The 21,881-nt window shown below is 40.3% G+C and overlaps 1 non-coding gene across 1 annotated transcript; it reads left to right on the forward strand.

Annotated features, from left to right (window-relative positions):
• The first annotated feature begins 21,199 nt into the window (after nucleotides 1-21,199).
• Nucleotides 21,200-21,303, forward strand: LOC112718786 (small nucleolar RNA R71). The gene has a single exon (XR_003161113.1). It is a non-coding gene; the product is annotated as a small nucleolar RNA R71 (small nucleolar RNA).
• Nucleotides 21,304-21,881: the final 578 nt, after the last annotated feature.

A 21,881-nucleotide genomic window follows, 5' to 3' on the forward strand; every position in this document is an offset into this window, starting at 1 on the left:
GGCCAGCGCACCATTCTGGCGCACCAAAGCATCAATTGGCAGCACCAGCAGCGCACCAAGGCACCAAACTGGCGCACCAGAATTTTCTGCCCTGCCCTCCGCGAGGGCAGGGCAGCATCCTGCAGCACGCACCAACGCATCACGCCCGCACCATGGCCGCACGCACCAAATCCTGCCCTGCCCTCCACAAGGTCAGGGCAGCCTCCTGGAAGCTATTGTTTTTGGGCCAAAAATTGAATTAAAAATCCAATTTAATTCATTTCTTCACCAAATCAAAAGCCCATCCAAATCCCAAGATCCAAGAATAGAAAGTGTATAAATAGGAGCTAGTTTGATGTAATTAGCAATTTTTTTGGCTTGACTTTTGAATTTTGCACTTTCTTTGAGCTTTGAATTTTTGCAACTTTTCTTGAGAGACTGAACGGAGGTTTCAGAGAATTGGGGAGGAGAATTGATCTCTCTTCTTCCTCGTTCTTGCTTGGGCATTTTTCATTTCCTTGTTTTGAGTTTTGGGTGTTAAGAATTGAGGAAATTCTATCTCAATCTCCACTCAAGAGCTCTTTAATTTCTCTTCTACATAATTGAATTCACTTACATCCCCTTTACTGCTTCTTCTTCAATTTCTTGTCAATTGCTTTGAGAACTTGGATCTGGGAGGGCAATTGAGATCTAGGCTTTGCTACCTAGTCTCTAGAGTCCTGAGATCCCAATTTCCTTTTGGTTCTTCTATGAACCTTTGCTGCACTTAATTTCTTTACTGTTTGAGTTCTAATTGCTTCTAATTCATCTTCTACTTTATTAATTGTTGCAATCTACTTTCTCTTGCTGGAATTCTGAATACCCAATCCTTAATTCCCCTTTTATATTCAAGCAATTTACATTTCTTGCACTTTAAGTTACTGCAATTTACATTTCTTGCACTTTAAGTTTCAGTCATTTACATTCTTATTCTTTACAATTCAGCAAGTTTACTTTCCTGCTCTTTAATTTACTACAATTTCCCCCTCTCCCTTTACATTCCAAGCAATTTAGCTTCTGTTAAATACAACCCACTCAACCAAAATTTGATTCGTTTGACTAAATCAACCACTAAACTAAAATTGCTCAATCCTTCAATCCCTGTGGGATCGACCTTACTCATGTGAGTTATTATTACTTGATGCGACCCGGTACACTTGCCGGTGAGTTTTGTGTTGGATCGTTTTCCACACATTAAGTTTTTGGCGCCGTTGCCGGGGATTGAAATAGATTGACAATGATTAAGTGAAGTGGAGGTCTAGATCAAGCACTTTTTCTTTTCTATTGTTTTTGGCTAACACACTAACTGTTTGAATTTTTGCTTAAACTAACTAAAACTTCATTCTAGCTATAGATTGAAGTTTCATTGGTTTTCTGGGTCTGTGTGTTTATTGTTGTGTGTTTGTATGTCAGGTACAGGAAGATCTTCCCCTATCCTCTCTGAAATTGACCAAAGAACTCTTCGAAGAATAAGAAGAGCTGAAAGGGGGAAGAACGTTATTGGAGAGGAAGAATCTGAGGAGGAATTCCAAGAAATGGAAGGAGATCCATCAAATCTCAATCAACCAGGAGGAGGTGCCAACAATAACCAACAACAAAGAAGAGTCCTGGCTTCATACACATTTGCAAATGCTAGACACTGTGGATCTTCCTCCTAATGTCAATGCAAACAATTTTGAACTAAAGCCACAACTCATCACTTTGTTTCAAAACAACTGTTCTTTTCGAGGAGGGCCATTGGAGGACCCAAATCAACACTTATCTACCTTCTTGAGGATTTGTGATACTGTGAAAACCAATGGTGTGCCTCCTGACAGCTATAAGTTGTTGCTCTTTCCATTTTCTCTCAGAGACAAAGCCACTCAATGGCTAGAGACATTTCCAAAAGAGAGCATCAACACGTGGGATGACTTGGTAAGCAAGTTCCTTGCCAAATTTTATCCCCCTCAAAGGATCATAAGATTGAAGACTGAGGTGCAGACATTCACTCAAATGGAGGCTGAAAACTTATATGAAGCATGGGAAAGATATAAGGCACTATTGAGGAAATGTCCACCAGAGATGTTCACTGAGTGGGACAAGTTGCAGAACTTCTATGAAGGATTCACTCTTAAGGCTCAAGAAGCACTTGATCATTCAGCTGGAGGCTCTTTGCAACTCATGAAAACTACAGAGGAAGCTCAAAACCTCATTGATATGGTGGCCAATAACCAATATTTCTTTGCTCATCAAAGACAATGCCAACCATCACAAAGAAGAGGTGTAATGGAGTTGGAAGGAGTGGATTCAATTCTAGCTCAGAACAAGATAATGCAGCAGCAGATTCAACAACAGTTTGAGCAAATGGCCAAAAGGATTGATGGCTTGCAAGTTGCATCAGTGAGTGCCACAAGCCAACCACCAACTACTTGGGTGCAAAGTGAAGAAACTCAAGAGGAACAACAGCAAGAGCAAGTCCAGTACATGCACAACCAAAATCCTGGAACAAATGAAGTCTATGGTGATACTTACAATCCATCTTGGAAGAACCATCCCAACCTCAGATGGGGAGACAACCATAATCAAAACCAACAGCCATGGCAAAGAAACTCAAGTCAGAACAATTGGAAAAGCACAAACCACAACCCCCAGCCAAACACTAACCAAAATACATACAGAAAACCACAAAATAATTACCCCAACTCTAACCAGTATCCACCCAATAACCACCCAACAAATCAAAACACCTATCATCATCCATCAACACCCCAAAATCAACCAATCTCACAAGACTCTCAAAGGATCACTAATCTAGAGATGCTCATGGAGAAAATGATGAAGAACCAAGAATTGACAACAAAGAACCAAGAAGCTTCCATGAAGAACTTAGAAAGGCAAATTGGGCAAATCTCCAAACAGATTTCTGTTGAAAAACCATCAAGCTCATTACCAAGTGACACCATTCCCAACCCAAAGGAAGAATGCAAGGTCGTGCAACTAAGAAGTGGAAAAATGTTAGTGGATGGTAACCAAGGGGCAACCAAGAATAATGACAATGAACCAACAAAGAATAATGAAGCCATCAACAAGGACATGATAAGCAGGAATGACCAATAAAAACTCACAGAGGAAAACAACGAACCACAGAATCTAAAGAAAGGAAAGCAGATCAGGGAAGAACCAAATCCAAGACAATATCAAGTGGAGAAGACCTCAACACCACCACTACCATATCCCCAAAGATTCCACAAAGAGACAAAGGATCAACATTTCCACAAATTTCTTGAAACTTTCAAGAAGCTGGAAATCAACATACCTTTGGCTGAGGCATTGGAGCAAATGCCTCTGTATGCCAAGTTCTTGAAGGAGCTCATCAATAAGAAAAGAGATTGGAATGAGAAGGAGACGGTGATGCTCAGTGAGGAATGTAGCGCCGTGCTCCAAAAAGGAATTCCACCAAAGCTTAAAGATTCAGGGAGTTTTGTAGTGTCATGCACCATAGGCAAACTATCCCTGGACAAAGCTCTCTGTGATCTTGGAGCTAGTATCAACTTAATGCCCTTGTCCATGATGAAGAAGCTTGCCATAGAAGAACGCAAACCCACCAGGATGTCGCTAGTCATGGCCGACAGATCAATCAAGACACCAAATGGAATTGTGGAAAATTTGTTAGTAAAGGTTGGAGAGTTTATCTTCCCTGCGGACTTTGTAATCCTAGACACCGACGAGGAAGGCAACAATTCAATCATCTTGGGCAGACCATTTCTAGCAACTGCAAGAGCCATTATAGATGTGGAAAAAGGAGAAATGATTTTCAGAGTACACAATGAGCAAATGATCATAAATGTTTTTAAGTCAATGCAACACTGATGAGCGGATAATTTATACGCTTTTTGGCATTGTTTTCATATAGTTTTTAGTAAGTTTAAGCTACTTTTAGGGATGTTTTCATTAGTTTTTATGTTAAATTCACATTTCTGGACTTTACTATGAGTTTGTGTGTTTTTCTGTGATTTCAGGTAAATTCTGACTGAAATTGAGGGATTTGAGCAAAACTCTGAAGAAGGCTGACAAAAGGACTGCTGATGCTGTTGGATTCTGACCTCCCTGCACTCGAAATGGATTTTCTGGAACTACAGAACTCCAATTGGCGCGCTCTCAACGGCGTTGGAAAGTAGACATCCAGGGCTTTCCAGCAATATATAATGACGACGTAACTTGGCGTTAAACGCCAAGTACACGCTGCTGTCTGGAGTTAAACGCCAGAAAAACGTCATGATCCGGAGTTAAACGCCCAAAACACGTCATAACCTGAAGTTTGACGCCAAGAAATGCCTCTACACGTGGATTAATCAAGCTCAGCCCAAGCATACACCAAGTGGGCCCCGAAAGTGGATTTATGCATCAATTACTTACTCATGTAAACCCTAGTAGCTAGTCTAGTATATATAGGACATTTATCTATTGTATTAGACATCTTTGATCTCAGTTTTGTTTTATTCTTCATCTTAAGGGATCATTGATCACGTTAGAGAGGGCTGGCCATTCGGCCATGCCTGAACTCTTTGCTTATGTATTTTTAACGGTGGAGTTTCTGCACACCATAGATCAAGGGTGTGGAGCTCTGCTGTACCTCAAGTATTAATGAAATTCTATCTTCTTTTATTCAAATCTCTCTTATTCTTATTCCAAGATATTCATTCGTACCCAAGAACATGATGAATGTTATGAGTCAGATTACCCTCATTATCATTCTCACTTATGAATGCGCGTGATTGACAACCATGTCCGTTCTACATGCAACAGAGCTTGAATGTGTATCTCTTAGATTCCCCAACAGAATCTTCGTGGTATAAGCTAGATAGATGGCGGCATTTATGAGGATCCGGAAAGTCTCACCTTGTCTGTGGTATTCCGAGTAGGATCCTGGGAATCCGGAAAGTCTCACCTTGTCTGTGGTATTCCGAGTAGGATTCCGGTAATGAATGACCGTGACGTGCTTCAAACTTTAACCTGCTGGGCGTTAGTGACAGACGCAAAAGAGGGATTCTATTCCAGTAGGAGCGGGAACCAACCGGTGATTAGCCGTACTGTGACAGAGTGCGTTAGCATAGTTTTCACTGCGAGGATGGGATGTAGCCATCAGCCATGGGTGATGCCTCCAGACTGGTTAGCTGTGCGAGTGACAGCCGCACAGGATATTTCCCCGTGAGGAATAAAAGTAGCCACAGTTGATGGTGAACCCCTATACAAAGCTTGCCATGGAAAGGAGTAAGAAGGATTGAGTAGAAGCAGTAGGAGAGCAGGCGTCCCTGGGCTCTACAGCATCTCCATCCGCTTATCTGAAATTCCTACCAATGAATCTGCATAAGTCTTCTATCCCTTTATTTTACATATAATCTATTTTGTTATTTTTATTTCCTAAATCATAAACAATTTTAATCTGCCTAACTGAGATTTGCAAGGTGACCATAGCTTGCTTCATACCAACAATCTCTGTGGATTCGACCCTTACTCACGTAAGGTTTATTACTTAGACGACCCAGTACACTTGCTGGTTAGTTGAACGGAGTTGTGAAAATAAACAATGCCCTCAGAGTATACATCCTACAAGTAAAAAGAACAAGTGATCACAATTTCGTCCACCAAACACCCTCCTGAGCAGGAAGATCATTTGAGGGTAGATATGTTAGAGAGCCTGGTGGAAGAAATGTTATACATAAATTAGCATGAGCAAGAAAAAGACAATCAAGAAACAATAGAGGAACACGTGGCTGAGGCTTCCATAGACAAAGAGGTGGAACCAAGCAAGAAAGAAGAGGTGCAAAAGCAAGAACTGAAGCCATTACCTTCTCATCTCAAATATACATTTCTTGTCACTTCAGAGAGCTTCCTAGTGATCATTAATTCTTCCTTGACAAAGAAAGAAGAAGGAGATCTTCTTGATGTTCTCAGAGCTCACAAGGATGCCTTAGGATGGACCATTGATGACCTGAAAGGCATCAGCCCTACAGTATGTATGCATAAGATTCTTTTGGAGGACAATTCCAAAGCAGTAATTCAACCTCAGAGAAGACTAAACCCTGCAATGAAAGAAGTCGTCTAGAAGGAAGTAATGAAACTATGGAATGCAGGAATCATATATCCTATTTCTGATAGCTCATGGATAAGCCCAGTCCAAGTGGTACCAAAGAAGGGTGGGATGACAGTCATTGTTAATGAGAGGAGTGAACTCATTCCCACAAGAACTGTGACGGGGTGGAGGATGTGTATTGACTATAGAAGGCTGAATGATGCCACACGCAAAGATCACTTCCCACTTCCTTTCATTGATCAGATGCTTGAAAGGTTGGCTGGCCATGCTTATTATTGCTTCCTGGATGGCTATTCCGGGTATAATCAGATAGTGGTAGATCCAAAGGACCAAGAAAAGACTTCATTCACATGCCCAGTTGGAGTTTTCGCTTATAGAAGAATACCATTCGGATTATGCAATGCCCCAGCCACTTTTCAAAGGTGTATGTTCTCCATTTTCTCAGATATGGTTGAAAATTTTTAGAGGTTTTCATGGATGACTTTTCTATTTTTGGTGATAATTTCAATACTTGCCTAAACCATCTAACTCTTGTCTTGAAACGGTGCCAAGAAACTAATTTGGTTTTGAACTGGGAGAAGTGCCATTTCATGGTGCCTGAGGGGATTGTTCTTGGTCATAAAGTTTCAAGAAAAGGGATAGAGGTTGACAAGGCAAAAGTGGAAATAATAGAAAAGCTCCCTCCACCAACTAATGTGAAATCTGTTAGAAGTTTCTTGGGGCATGCAAGATTTTATAGAAGGTTTATCAAAGATTTTTCTAAAATAGCCAAACCTTTGAGTAACCTGTTAATGATTGATAAACCTTTTGTTTTTGATGAAAATTGCCAACATGCTTTTGAAACTTTAAAACATAAACTCACAACAGCACCAATTATCACACCCCCAGATTGGAACTTACCGTTTGAACTCATGTGTGATGCAAGTGATATTGCAATTGGTGCTGTACTTGGACAGAAGAAGAGAAACTTGCATCATGTCATATATTATGCAAGTAAAGTATTGAATGAGGCTCAAAAAAATTACACTACAACAGAGAAGGAATTGTTAGCTGTAGTCTATGCATTTGATAAGTTTAGATCGTACTTGATAGGATCTAAAATTTTAGTTTATACTGATCATGCCGCTCTCAAGTATTTGATGTCAAAGCAGGATGCTAAACCAAGACTTATCAGGTGGATTCTACTCCTAGAAGAATTTGACATTGAGGTAAAGGACAGGAAAGGCACTGAAAACCTAGTTGCTGATCATTTGTCAAGGCTGCCACAAGAAACAATTCAAAATGCCTCACTAACTGTGAATGAAAGCTTCCCAGATGAACATCTTATGCTGATCCAACAAACACCATGGTTCGCTGATATAGCAAACTACAAAGTAGGGAGGAAGATACCTCAAGAATTCACCAAGCAACAAGTGAAGAAACTAATCAATGAAGCAAGGAAGTTCTTGTGGGATGAACCCTATCTGTTCAAAAGGTGCTCTGATGGAATAATCAGGAGATGTATTCCTGAGAGTGAAATAAGAGATATATTATGGCATTGCCATGGCTCAGCTTATGGTGGACACTTTGGTCCAGAAAGAACAGCAGCAAAGATATTACAAAGTGGTTTCTATTGGCCAACCATCTTCAAAGATGCCAGGGAGTTTGTCCACCAATGTAATGAATGCCAGAAAGCAGGAGGATTAACAAGAAGGAATGAGATGCCACAGAACTTCATTTTGGAAGTAGAATTGTTTGATCTATGGGGCATTGATTTCATGGGACCCTTCCCCCCTTCTTATTCGTTCAGATATATCTTGGTAGCAGTGGAGTATGTTTCAAAATGGGTGGAAGCCATAGCCACAACTACCTGTGATGCACAAATTGTCCTTCAATTCCTAAAAAAGCATATCTTTACTAGATATGGAGTACCTAAGGGTCTCATCAGTGATGGTGGTGGTCATTTTTGTAACAAACAAATGGAGAAACTTCTCCACAAATATGGAGTTATTCATAAGGTAGCCACACCATATCACCCTCAGACTAATAGGCAGGCGGAATTAGCAAACAGGGAACTGAAGAAAATCCTAGAAAAAACAGTAGGTAGCACAAGAAAGGATTGGGCTAGGAAGTTGGAAGATGCACTTTGGGCGTACAGAACAACTTTCAAAACTCCTATTGGGAAGTCCCCATTTCAGCCGTTATATGGCAAATCTTGTCATCTCCCTGTAGAGCTTGAGCACAAAGCCTTTTGGGCTACTAAACTTCTAAACCTGGATTCTGAAGCAGCAGGGGAGAAAAGGTTATTGCAGCTGAATGAGCTAGATGAGTTTAGGCTAGAAGCTTATGAAAATACCAAGATATACAAGGAAAAAGCCAAGAGATGGCATGACAGGAAGATTTTGAAGAAAGAATTCAAACCTGGACAACAAGTACTCTTGTACAACTCACGACTCAAGATATTCCCTGGCAAGCTTAAGTCTAAGTGGACTGGTCCATACTTGGTAACTAAGGTCTTTCCTTATGGGAGTATTGAATTGCTAGATGAAGCAACAAAGAGTCGGTTTACAGCAAATGGTCATAGAGCAAAACTATACCTAGGGGGACAATGGAACAAAGAAAAAGAGGTTCAGAACCTAAATCCTCCTTGAAGTAAAAATGGAGGAATGTCAAGCTAGTGACAATAAAAGAGCGCTTGTTGAGAGGCAACCCAACCTGAGGTAGTTTTTTTCATAGCTTTTTCAATAAAAATGTTGAATAATTGGTATGGATTGCAAGGAGCTAAGTTTGGTGTTGCACACCAAAATAATTTAAGGGAGAATGAACGATTCTAAGTTTGGTGTTCCACCCAAAAAACATCTCACTCAAAAACATTTTCACCTCTTGCATGATGCTAGCTCCAAGCAACCAAACACATTATTCAACTGTTTAACTTCTTTCTAGCTTTAATTTCATAACCTTTAGCAAGGACACAAGGTTTCATATATGGTTAACTGTTGCATCAGAAGCAGTGGCAAACAATTAAGTTTGGTGTTCTCACACCTAAATAAAACCAAGAGACACACTCAATTTATGCACACTAACCATACAATTAAGGGCTTGAGAAGCAAGCAACGTTGAGAATTATGCAGGACATGAGTCAACAATTGAAGACATTATGCATCTTAACTCAAAGAGAACATAACAGAAGGAAGAATCAAAGGGCCGCAACTTCAAAGGTTGTATCTAAACTTAATCCTTGCTGCTGTGAAATGTTTTGAATCTGGAAACCATTGTATGTCTTGCTAAAGTGTTTATCTAGTTGCAAGTGAAACTGTTTGTTAAGAATGTTAAATCTGCATAATGCTTGTTATCCATCACTTAGCTTGAAATTTTGTTTTGTTTCCCACATGCTTAAATAAAAGAGATTTGTTTGAATTGAAAAGTGAAATATCCAATGTTGCATAAGTAATAATGAAAGTTAATGGTGGTATATGTGTTTGATTAAATGCATAACTCATTAAATAATTGTTGCATAATATCATTTTCATTAAAGTGTGAGTTAGCTTGCTGATATAAAGATTCTCATCAATAAAGAAAAAAGCCCTTGAGAACAAAAACAGAAAGAAAAGGAAGAAGAAAAAGCCAAAGTGGCAAGAAAAACAAAGAATAAAGGTTGGACACCAATAGCTTGGACCCTAGGACATATGCCTGTGGTGTTCTTGTACTAAGATATGCTTGGATGAGTAAATTCTAAGGGGTATTTTAAAATCCGGTCACTTAGATCAACTGATTTGGGATGGCCAATTAAAAGTCCACAATAAAGAGCAACTTAGATACAGAACATTTAGTTATCCAAAGAGAGGCTGGGCATCAATGATCCTAGGAAGAATTAGTGAGCCATGTGTCTGTGGTGGAAAGATGTTGAGTAAAAGAAAAAAATAAAGCCAAAGGCTATTACTGCAACATTAGACACCAAACCTCTAAAAGAATAATAAGCTTGTTAAGCATTATAAGCCAAGAAAAGTTAGCAAGGGAGTAATTAAAAAGTGAGTCTTATAACAGCAAGTTTAGCAAGCCTTTGAAGAAAGATGTATACTATGTAACAACAACAATAATTGAGTTATCATTGTCTGTATAAAGATCCCATAAATCAAAGTTCTGCTATATGCCTAATAAGGATACGTGTTCTTTTCTTATTCATTTCAATTGCTCTTAAATTTGATGCTTGCTTGGGGACAAGCAAGATTTAAGTTTGGTGTTGTGATGACAAGTCATCATATACCCATTTTTCAAGCTAATTTCACTTGTTTTATTAGTCTTTATGCACTTTCTTGCATCCTAAGTAAGTGATTTGGAGTGAAAATGCATAACTTCTTTAAATCAAACAACCACCATGAAATTAATGTTAACTCATAAGGTTTAAGCTAATTTTAATTGAATTTTAATTGATTTATAAGCCTTGTGAATTTAGTGATACTTGGAGTGGTTGTTTTGGTTTATTGTAGGTGAAGAAAAGAATAAAAGAGAAAAGCGTGGCCTAGGAAAGTGTGGCCAAAGGAGAAAAAGGCGTCGCTTTTGAAGGAGGGAAGCAAGCATTGCCCTCCACAAGGGCACACTGCCCTCTAGGAGGGCAACATAAGGGAACAAAGCATGAAAGGCAACTCTGCCCTGCCCACTACAAGGCCAGAGCACAAATATGTGCCTTGGAATCAAGAAGAACAAAATGTTGCCCTGCCCTCCTCAAGGGCAGTATCGGGCTCACCAAGGGAAGAAAATCAAAGGAAAATGCCTACAATGCTTGCCACAAGAGTTGAACACGGGACCATGAGGAAGCAAGGAATTAAGCCTCACTTTGGTACCAAGAAAGCCAAGGAAAATGGGTAGCGTGTGTAGCATCCAAGTTTCGAACGCGGGACTTCAGTTTGGAGACACTGCCCTGCCCTTCGCGAGGGCAGGGCAGCATTTTGTTGTGGCACGGCCAGCGCACCATTCTGGCACACCAAAGCATCAATCGGCAGCACCAGCAGCGCACCAAGGCACCAAACTGGCGCACCAGAATTTTCTGCCCTGCCCTCCGCGAGGGCAGGGCAGCATCCTGTAGCACGCACCAACGCATCACGCCCGCACCATGGCCGCACGCACCAAATCCTGCCCTGCCCTCCACAAGGGCAGGGCAGCCTCCTGGAAGCTATTGTTTTTGGGCCAAAAATTGAATTAAAAATCCAATTTAATTCATTTCTTCACCAAATCAAAAGCCCATCCAAATCCCAAGATCCAAGAATAGAAAGTGTATAAATAGGAGCTAGTTTGATGTAATTAGCAATTTTTTTGGCTTGACTTTTGAATTTTGCACTTTCTTTGAGCTTTGAATTTTTGCAACTTTTCTTGAGAGACTGAACGGAGGTTTCAGAGAATTGGGGAGGAGAATTGATCTCTCTTCTTGCTCGTTCTTGCTTGAGCATTTTTCATTTCCTTGTTTTGAGTTTTGGGTGTTAAGAATTGAGGAAATTCTGTCTTAATCTCCACTCAAGAGCTCTTTAATTTCTCTTCTGCATAATTGAATTCACTTACATCCCCTTTACTGCTTCTTCTTCAATTTCTTGTCAATTGCTTTGAGAACTTGGATCTGGGAGGGCAACTGAGATCTAGGCTTTGTTACCTAGTCTCTGGAGTCCTGAGGTCCCAATTTCCTTTTGGTTCTTCTGTGAACCTTTGCTGCACTTAATTTCTTTACTGTTTGAGTTCTAATTGCTTCTAATTCATCTTCTACTTTATTAATTGTTGCAATCTACTTTCTCTTGCTGGAATTCTGAATTCCCAATCCTTAATTCCCCTTTTATATTCAAGCAATTTACATTTCTTGCACTTTAAGTTACTGCAATTTACATTTCTTGCACTTTAAGTTTCAGTCATTTACATTCTTGTTCTTTACAATTCAGCAAGTTTACTTTCCTGCTCTTTAATTTACTGCAATTTCCCCCTCTCCCTTTACATTCCAAGCAATTTAGCTTCTGTTAAATACAACCCACTCAACCAAAATTTGATTCGTTTGACTAAATCAACCACTAAACTAAAATTGCTCAATCCTTCAATCCCTGTGGGATCGACCTCACTCATGTGAGTTATTATTACTTGATGCGACCCGGTACACTTGCCGGTGAGTTTTGTGTTGGATCGTTTTCCACACATCACAATGCAATCCTATATACATAAATAAATGCAACTATATGATTATTATCCACTTGATCAAAAGTAAATAAGCCCTTCAAAACAATTACAAATCAAATTCCACTAATTCTATCATCATATAATAAAACCGATAAAAGTGCAAGAAGATAGCTTATGAAGGTTGGAAACATGAAAATTCAAGCATTGAACCCTCACTGATAATGTATGTACGCTCTAATCTCTAGTGTATAGGGTAATCCCTCTATCCTTCTCTAGTCATGCTTTCTAACTTTTGTTTTTCTCCTAACCAATCAACAACAGTTAATATACCAATGCAAACATCATGAGGTCTTTTCAGGGTTGTAATGGGGCCAAGGTGTAGGTAAGGATATACATATGGCTAAGTGAGCTTTATAAATTGAATCTTTAATTAACCTAAACTCTCACCTAATATACATATATTCTATATACTTTTAAATTCATGCCTAGCTACCCATAATTCCCTTTTTCAACTCATACTCATGTTTCAACCTTGTATTTTAATTCTATCATATGTGCATTGATCTTTGAATTCTGAATTTAACATTGGGGTAATTTTGTCCCCTTATTTATTGAATATTTTTTTTGAATAAATAAAGCTTATCAATGCACATAGATTTTTCATTCTTATATTTTCACATGAGTGGGTATCCAAATTCCTTTAAATTTTCATGACACATTCCCTTAACAACTTCTGTTCCCACAATTTCCCATACTTAACTAGCACACACAATTCTATCTTAAGCTAACCAAAGATTCAATTTGGGATATGCAATTGTTTTTCAGCTTAAGGTTAGTAATGTGGTGAAATATAGAACAAATGGGGTTTTAAAAGCTCAAAGTGGTTAATAAGGGTAATTGAAAAGGGTAGGCTTGATTTGGATAAGTGAGTTTAAACAAATAATGGCCTCAATCATGTGCAAGCATGTAAATATAATAAATATTGGACATATAAGATAAAACAAAATATAGATTACAATCATAGAGAAGTAAACACACAAGAATAAAATAATTATAGTTAAATAGTGTAACCATACATAAAGGCTCAAATCTTTCACAGGTTGTGTGTTCTTTAGCTCAAACATCATGTTCCAAATACAACTCAAGCAGATTTATCATAAAAACTTTGAAAAAATTAGTGAAATTTTGTTCCAAAGATAGATTTTTTTTAAAAGAAACTTATTGTCTTTTCAATCAAGTAGAACATGCATGCAACTATCCTAACCTATGCAATTTATTCTATTCTATAAAAGAAAGAAAAAATCTAACTAAAATATCCTAATTATTGGTGCCAGAGAAGAGAATTTACCTCCGGAAGTCAGGTACTGACCGACCTCCCCATACTTAAGGCTTTGCACCGTCCTCGGTGCCATCTGTCAGGAACAGGGGTGGGCTGATGGCAGTATCTCCACAGTCGGGACCAGTATGGCTCCCGGTGCTGGTAAAAGAAGTGGAGACCGGGGTGTCTAAGTCTCTGAAGCGTCCCTTGAGTAGCTCCTTGAGGTGTTTGAATCGGCGCTCGTTACGGCGCTCTCTCATCTTTGCTTTTTGTGCATGCCAATCCAACTTTTCAAGTATCTGCTGGAGCACTTTCTCAGTGGTAGATGCTTGTGGTGTTGAAGAAGGAATATCTCCAACCGGCTCAGTAGGCTGGCTTGTAGTGGTTGCTGAAAGTCTGAGGTATTTCCCATTAGGGACATATTGATCATCCCGTGGAAGCATGACTTTGGTGTCCCCAGCTCTGCAGGAGACTCCGGCTGCGGAGACAAGATTTGAGACCAAGGCGGGGAAAGGTAAGTTGCCCGCGATTTGTACATGCTCCATAGCATGCCAGATGTGTCTTGAGAGATTCAGAGGTTGCTCTGTAAGGATGCACCATAGTAGAACAGCCATGTCCGCAGTGAAGGAGGACTCATGAGTGCTTAGAAAGACGTAATGGGACATGATCTGTGCCCATACGTGAGCTTCCAAGGTAAGTGCGGAAGCCAAGATTCCCTTAGGGCGGTTGGGGTGGTATCCGTAGATCCAACGGCTGCCAGGTAAAGCAATGACTCTGAAAACGGAGTCCCAGTCAAATTGGTATCTCTGGCGCTGAAGGGTGGCTTCTTGAAAAGCGTCCATTCCTTTTGGAATAGGGGAAAGACTCAAAACTTGCTGAATGGCCTCTTCTGTAATAGGGACTTGCTTCTGCCGGACATAAACAGACTGCAAGGTTGGTATATAGAAGTTGGAGTAGAACTCAACTACCCAAGAAAGATTGACCTGCCTTGGCTGTCTCCGTAGGAAACCCCATTGTCTTCGCTCAATTTGTGGCTCAACAAAGGTGGCAATATTGGGCGGGAGGATGAGAAGGTATTCATTGTTATAGTTCCTTTCTGCTTGGATAGGGAACATCTGCTCACAGTAGCGATTGGGAAATCGCGCAGTATCCTTTGTTGGAAACGCTTTCTCTTTGTCGTCAACCTTTATTATCCTTTTAACTATTTTTGTTGAGGGCTTGACTGCGGTTGAAGAAGGCTCTGCCACTAATGCTCTTTTAGTTCCTTTTCTTGCTAATGGTTTGGAAGTGGCTTTCTCTTGTCCTTTCTTGGTGGCCATCCTGAAAGAAGGGAAGAGAAAGAAAATTCAATTTATAGAGATAAAGCAAGGAAGAGGGTATTGTAAGTGATAGTCAATGCACCATAAAGATAAATGGCATGAACACATGGTCCGGATTACATGTGAAAAGCTCATCAATGGAAATATAGCAAGTGCATGTAGGACAATAGAATGTAAGAGGTTTATTAGCATGCAGGCAAAGGCATGAGTAGCATATATCAAACATTCAATGTCCAAGTTAGGTTACCATTTGTGACAAACTAACTATCACGTTTGTATTTACAATTAAATTTAAATAATAAAATATGAAAGGGAATTTGTGAAAAGCAAGCATTGCAGAGTAGAGTAAAGTAATATAGAAAAGTGCATAGTGCTATATGGGCTTTTTCACAAATACATGGCATGCATGGTAAACAAGATATAAAAAGTATGGAATTGAACATGCAAGCAATCCCTTAAATAGGAGAAACATAATTGTCAAACAATTCGCAATAATCCACAAGCAGATAATGAGGAATGATGACTCAAAAGGTTTCTAACACCATGTAAAAGAAGAAGAAGTAAAAATAAAGAAGTGAAAAGAAAAAGAAAAGAAAAAGAAAATAATAATATATATATACATACTATAATAAGAATGATAGAAAAGAGAAGAAGGAAGAAGAAGGTAAAACCTTGTTAATGGTGGTGAGAGAGAGAGAAAGTGAAAGGTGAGGTAGAAGGGGAAAGGGAGAAAGAAGAAAGAAGTGGGGAAAAGAAAAAGTAGGGTTTGGAGAAGAGAAAGATAAGATAAGTTGGCTTATTGGGTTGCGCTGTGCGGCGTATGCGACGCGGCCGCGGAAGATACGCGTTCGCGTGGATACGCGTCAGGAAGGGGGGCGATCGCGTCGGTCACGCGGTCGCGTGACCGACATTGTGCTGCTGGCGCGAGTGCAGCCTTGCTCCAGCACAACTCTCTGTTCGATATAATTCAATTGCCAAATTAAGGTGACGCGATCGCGTGAGTGTGCATCAGAAATTAATTGACGCGGCTGCGTCAGCGACGCAGTCGCATGACAAGGATTGTGCATCCAGCACCAATCCAGCACCACTCTCGCACAATATAGCATTGTGCACCCTTTTACGTCGAAAATGCAGGGCACGCGGCCGCGTGTAGTACGCGGTCGCGTGGGAGGCCATGATTTCCATGCGACGCGGTCGCGTGGAGTATATTGTGCCTTTGGCACGACTCCAGCGCTGCTCCTGCGTAACTTTCTGTTCATTTTTATTTTTCTTTACTCCCCCTACCACGCAGACGCGTCGCTTGTGCGATCGCGTCGTGCGACGAAATTTTTTTTTTTAGAAAGATAAAGACATGTAATTGAAAGAGCACGAAAGCACTAATAAAGAGAATAGTTATTTAAAGAAGAAAAACTAAAAGTAAAGAAAAGAACGATCATACCGCGGTGGGTTGTCTCCCACCAAGCACTTTGCTTTAACGTACGTAAGTTGGATACTCCACTAGCTCAATCTGTTGCTATGTAGGGATCTTCCAGGCAGAAGATCTCAAGCTCCTTGCTCTTCTGCACCTTCTCACCATGGTATAGCTTCAGACGGTGTCCATTGACCTTAATAAGTTCAGAACTTGAAGGATGGCTTAGGTGATAAACTCCATACGGTTCAGCCTTTTCTATTCTGTATGGACCTTCCCATTTTGATCTCAACTTACCAAGCATGAGCCTCAGTCGAGATTTGTAAAGGAGAACAAAATCTCCAGGTTGGAACTCTCTCTTCTTGATGTTTTGATCATGCATAGCTTTCATCTTTTCCTTGTATATTCTGGAGTTCTTGTAAGCTTCTAGGCGAAGGTTCTCCAGTTCCTGCAGTTGCAACTTTCTTTCAGCTCCAGCAGTCTCAATCCCCTTGTTGCACTCTTTAACTGCCCAGAAGGCTCTGTGTTCAATTTCAACTGGGAGATGACAAGCTTTTCCATAAACTAAGCGGAAGGGACTCATCCCAATGGGTGTCTTGTATGCTGTTCTATATGCCCACAGTGTATCTTGTAGTCTGGTGCTCCAGTCTTTTATGTGAGGCTTTACTATCTTTTGCAAGATACGTTTAATTTCTTTGTTTGACACCTCGGCTTGCCCATTAGTTTGGGGATGGTAAGCTGTTGCAACTTTATGGATTATCCCATGCTTCTTCATGAATCCGGTTAGTCTCCTATTACAAAAATGGGTGCCTTGATCGCTCACGATCGCTCGTGGTGATCCAAAGCGGCATATAATATGGTTTCTCACAAAGGAAACAATAGTGTTAGCATCATCAGTGCGGGTTGGAATTGCTTCCACCCACTTGGAAACATAATCTACAGCTAACAATATATAAAAATATCCACTAGAATTTGGAAATGGACCCATGAAGTCAATGCCCCAAACATCAAAAATTTCACAGAAAAGCATATATTGTTGAGGCATCTCATCCTTCTTGGATATGTTACCAAATTTCTGGCATGGGTGACAAGATTTACAAAACTCAGAAGCATCTCTAAAAGGAGTAGGCCACCAGAATCCACAGTCTAAGATTTTTCTAGCTGTTCGTTGAGGGCCAAAATGTCCTCCACTTTCTGATGAGTGACAGGCTTCTAAAATAGACTGGAATTCTGATTGAGGTATACAACGTCTAATTATCTGGTCAGCGCCACATCTCCATAAATATGGGTCATCCCATATATAATATTTAGACTCACTTTTCAGCTTGTCTCTTTGATGTTTAGAAAAATGTGGAGGAAATGTGCGGCTAACTAAATAATTAGCAATAGGTGCATACCAAGGGACTACTTCAGATACTGCTTGCAGGTTGTCAAAAGGAAAATTATCATCTATAGGAGTAGAATCATCCTTAATATGTTCAAGGCGACTCAAGTGGTCTGCAACTAAATTTTGATTACCACTCCTATCCTTGATTTCTAAATCAAACTCTTGTAACAGCAGTATCCAACGTATAAGTCTTGGTTTGGATTCCTTTTTAGCCAATAGATACTTTAGAGCTGCATGGTCCGAATACACTACTACTCTAGTACCAAGTAAATAAGCCCGGAATTTATCCAGAGCAAAAACAATAGCGAGTAGCTCTTTCTCAGTAGTGGTATAATTGGACTGGGCAGTGTCTAAAGTCTTAGACGCATAGGCAATAACAAAAGTATTTTTACCTTCACGCTGAGCCAGTGCTGCTCCTACTGCATGGTTGGAAGCATCGCACATGATTTTAAATGGCTGGCTCCAGTCGGGTCCTCTCACAATTGGAGCTTGAGTTAGAGCAGTCTTTAGCTTATCAAATGCTTGTTTGCAATCCTCACTGAACTCGAACTCAATATCCTTTTGTAGTAATCTGGATAAGGGAAGTGCCACCTTACTAAAGTCCTTAATAAATCTCCTGTAGAAACCTGCATGGCCAAGGAACGAACGGACTTCGCTCACAGAAAAGGGGTAAGGTAAACTAGAAATAACATTCACCTTTGCTGGGTCTACAGAAATGCCATTATTAGATACCACATGTCCCAATACAATCCCTTGCTTTACCATAAAGTGGCATTTTTCGAAATTCAATACAAGGTTTGTATTAATACATCTATCTAATACTCTAGATAATCCATCTAAGCAAAGGTTAAAAGAATCATCATAAATGCTAAAATCATCCATAAAAACTTTCATACAGTCCTCAATAAGATCAGAGAAAAGACTCATCATGCACCTTTGGAAAGTAGCTGGTGCATTGCACAAGCCAAAGGGCATTCTTTTATAAGCATAGGTTCCAAAACGACATGTAAAAGTAGTCTTTTCCTGGTCCTCATGAGCTATATGAATCTGGAAATAACCTGTGTAACCATCTAAAAAGCAATAATGTGATTTACCTGACAGGCGATCCAGTATTTGATCAATGAATGGAAGTGGATAGTGATCCTTACGAGTAGCTTGGTTGAGACGCCTGTAATCAATACAGACTCTCCAAACATTCTGAACTCTAGTTGCTATGAGCTCTCCATGCTCATTTTTCACTGTAGTGACTCCGGACTTCTTGGGCACCACTTGCACTGGGCTTACCCATTCACTGTCTGAAATGGGATATATGATACCGGCCTCCAATAGTCTGGTCACTTCCTTTTTGACAACTTCCAAGATGGTAGGATTCAATCTTCTTTGTGGTTGACGGACAGGTCTTGCTCCCTCTTCTAAAAATATTCTGTGCTCGCATATTTGAGGGTTGATTCCCACTATGTCTGCCAAACTCCACCCTATTTCCTTCTTATGCTTCCTCAACACATCAAGTAGTTGTTCTTCTTGTTGAGAAGTCAGTTCTCTTGCAATAATAACCGGAAGCTTCTACTCATCCTCAAGGTAAGCATATTTGAGATGTAGAGGGAGAGGTTTCAATTCTAACTTTTGATCACGGACAGGCTTTGGGTTATCTGGGGCTTGTGAAAATGGCGAAGTGTCCTCATTGTCAGTTAAGAGGGTCCCCACACTTGGACCTTGTCCAGTGTGCCTCTCTTCAAACTCTTTCTTTTGAACTTCAGCCACACTTTCGTCTATGACATCACACTGGAAGATAGAACGATCTTCTGGGGGGTTGTCAATGACTCCATTCAGATTGAAGATTACTATGCGGCCATCTATTTCAAAGGAGTATGTCCCTGAAAAAGCATCCAATTTGAATTTTGATGTCTTCAAGAATGGTCTTCCAAGTAGGATTGATGATGGCTTATCTGAATCATTATGGGGCATCTCCAAGATATAAAAATCAGTGGGAAATGTGAGCCCTTTAATGTTCACCAAAACATCTTCAGCAACTCCAGCAACTGTAATAATGCTTTTATCTGCTAACACAAAACGAGCTGCCGACCTTTTTAAGGGAGGGAGCCTTAAAACATCATATATAGACAAAGGCATTATACTGACACATGTTCCTAAATCACACATGCAATCATAAATTACTACACCACCAATAGTACAACTAACTATGCAAGGACCTGGATCACTACATTTTTCAGGTAATCCTCCCATTAAAGCAGATATAGAACTACCTAAAGGAATAGTTTCTAATTCATTAATTTTATCTTTATGGATACATAAGTCTTTTAGAAACTTTGCATATTTAGGTACCTGCTGAATAACATCAAAAAGGGGAACAGTTACCTCAACCTTTTTGAATATCTCTACCATTTTAGGATCAGGTTCCAGCTGCTTCCTAGGCTTCCTTGCAAGTTGTGGAAATGGAATGGGAGTAGTGTTTTCTGTGGTGCCTGCACCTTTTTGTGCCTCTTCATGTGGTTGAGCTATCTCTTCTTCGGCTATGTCCTGTATATCCTCTTCCTCTTCAACATCTTCGATTTCTACCACCTCTTAAGCTGAGGCGTATTCTGGTGAGCTTGGTTCCTCCTGATTCCTCTCCTGCAGTGTGGTTCTGGACCTCAGTGTGATGGCATTAATGCTTCCCTTTGGACTGGGTAATGATTGAGAGGGGATTCTAGTGGTGCTTGAAGGTTGGTTATTGGAATTTTGTGCTGAGCCAAGTTGTGTCATAAAAGCTTGCAGAGTAGAGGTGAAACCATTCAGACTGGCGTTAATACTGTTCACGATGGTATTTTCCATTGCCAGTTGTCTTTTCTCAAAAGCTTGTAATAATTCTTCATTAGAAGATGCAGAAGAATGAGTAAATTGAGAGGTTTGCTGCTGGTTGTTCGGTGGTCCTTGGTTTTGCCTTAGGTGAGGTGCTCGGTAAGGTTGATTTTGCTGCCTGTTGTTGTAATTATTCCACCTCTGATTTCCCTGATTATCTCTGCCTCCCCTATTATTGTTATCCCTCCAATTCTGGTTTGAATTGTCCTGCCATCCATGGTTATTATTTCCACTTTGATTGTACCCTTGGTTGGGGCGGTCATAGAAGTTATGAGTGGATGCCACCATGTTGTCTTCTTGTTGGAGCTGCGGGCATTCATCAGTGTAATGGCTGTAATCAGCACAAATTTTGCAAATTCTTTGTGGAACTAGTTGTTGGTTTTACTGCGGTTGAGTTTTCTGAGCTTGTTGATTTAACTGCATTTGCTTCAGCAGGTTGGTCATTTCACAGATGCTTCGATTTAGAGCAGCAGTCTCTATGCCAGAAGATACTTCTGCAATGGCCCTTGAACGGCCTTGCTTCTGTCTGTGGTTCCGAGTAGATTCAGCTAAATCACTGATTAATTGCCAAGCTTCATCAGTGGTCTTGTACTTCTTCATAGACCCATTACTGGCACTTTCCAATGTGGTCTTATCTTGGGGTCTCATACCTTGTGTGACATAGCTGAGTAGCACGATCTTGTCAATCATGTGGTGGGGCCATGCTTTCAGAAGATTATTGAAGCGCTCCCAGTATTCAAAGAGAGTCTCATTGTCATCCTGAACAATTGTAGAGATATCCTTCCTCAATTTATCAGTAACTTCAGATGGGAAGAATTTCTCCAGGAACTCCTTTCTGAGTGTATCCCAGTTGGATACGTTTGCTAGAGGTTGAGTGTAGTACCACACTCTTGCTTTTCCCTCAAGAGAGAACAGAAAAGCATTCAGCAGAATTGAAGACAGTAGAACAGGCTGCCTGGAAATCTCTCAAGTGCTTGATAGGCTCTTGAGCAGGTAGGCCATGAAACTTCGGCATCAAATTTAGCAGTGCGGTCTTTATTTCAAAATCCGTAGCTACCGCTGGATGATGCGCTTGAAACGGTTGCAGTGTAAAATCAGAAGCTCCTTCCTCCTGAATGGTAATTCTTCTAGCTGCCATGTTTTCTCCACGTAAAACAACCGAATCAGTAGAACGGGGGCTGGTTTCTTCCTCAGATTCACTTTCAAATCTGCCCTCAGAGCGGACTAACCTACGCTGTTCTCGCCTTCTTCGTGAAATTGTTCTTTCAATTTCAGGATCGAATATTAGCAAGCGCGGATCAGGAAGTGAACGTGTCATTTGACAGAAGAAACACGCAGCTCATAGTAGCAAAATTAAAGAAAATGCAAAT

Source organism: Arachis hypogaea, chromosome 10 (genome assembly GCF_003086295.3).
Source record: "Arachis hypogaea cultivar Tifrunner chromosome 10, arahy.Tifrunner.gnm2.J5K5, whole genome shotgun sequence".
NCBI classification, from domain to species: domain Eukaryota; kingdom Viridiplantae; phylum Streptophyta; class Magnoliopsida; order Fabales; family Fabaceae; genus Arachis; species Arachis hypogaea.